This window comes from Mastomys coucha, unplaced genomic scaffold, assembly GCF_008632895.1.
Source record: "Mastomys coucha isolate ucsf_1 unplaced genomic scaffold, UCSF_Mcou_1 pScaffold14, whole genome shotgun sequence".
Classification (NCBI taxonomy): domain Eukaryota; kingdom Metazoa; phylum Chordata; class Mammalia; order Rodentia; family Muridae; genus Mastomys; species Mastomys coucha.
The window spans coordinates 73,392,221-73,393,157 of NW_022196896.1; the positions used below are offsets into that span (position 1 = coordinate 73,392,221).

Here is a 937-nt window from a genome sequence, read left to right on the forward strand (position 1 = left end):
TGGTTGATGGTTTAGTTTCTGAAAGATCCCAAGGGTCCAGGATAGTTGACACTGCTGGTCTTCCTGTAGAGTTCCCATCTCCTTCAGGACCCTCAAGCCTTCTGCCAACTCTTCATAAGAGTCCCTGTGCTCAGTCCAATGTTTGGCATCTGTTTCAGTCAGTTGCTGGGTCTCTCAAAGGACAGTCATGTCATGATAGGCTCCTATCTGTAAACATAGCAAAGTATCATAAAAATATGGAATGCTTCATAGATTTGCATGGCATCCTTGTGTAGGGGCCATGCTATTCTTCTCTATATCATGTCAATTGTAGTATACATGCTCCCAAAGCAAGCACTTGTTTCAGCTTCTTTAATGCTGATTAATAAATGGATTCTGAACACTGTATAGAATCCCCAGTGGAGACAGACATGTTGGAAACACTACCCTAACTATCATTGCTTTCTGCCTCTTCTCTTTCAACTAGAACATTATCTAGGGCCAAATATTACCATAGCCGGTCTGAAGAAGTGATATGCAGTAAAATAAGCTACTAGGCACTGGGACAGGATGCCTGGGAGTGACTCATGAAGTTCCTGTCCCAGGAGGGACCCAAATGTAAAGCTCAGTTCAGGAGAGGTTGTATACACAGAGGTGGGGAGCTCAGTATGACTCAGGATTTAATACCCTGGCACACACCTCAAGACCAAGTTCCGACATCCTTCCAAGGCACCTATTAGAAGCTTGTAAAAATGATGAGTGATATTTACTAGTAAATTAGAAATGATAAAACAAAACACAGCATTGAAAGAAGGAAGTAAATGTTCCAGAACAGTGGATATTCCCAAATTAGTGTATTACATGGGACTGGAGAGCCTGCAAGTTGACGTTCCTTGGGAGAGGCTGGAGAACAATGCATTAACTATGATGCTAAGGAGGATACTAAGCAAAGACAGAA

At 42.4% G+C, this 937-nt stretch overlaps 1 non-coding gene across 1 annotated transcript; it reads right to left on the reverse strand.

Moving 5' to 3' along the window:
- Positions 1-230: 230 nt before the first annotated feature.
- LOC116089535 lies at positions 231-337 on the reverse strand. The gene has a single exon (XR_004118339.1). It is a non-coding gene; the product is annotated as a U6 spliceosomal RNA (small nuclear RNA).
- Between the last annotated feature and the right edge of the window lie 600 nt (positions 338-937).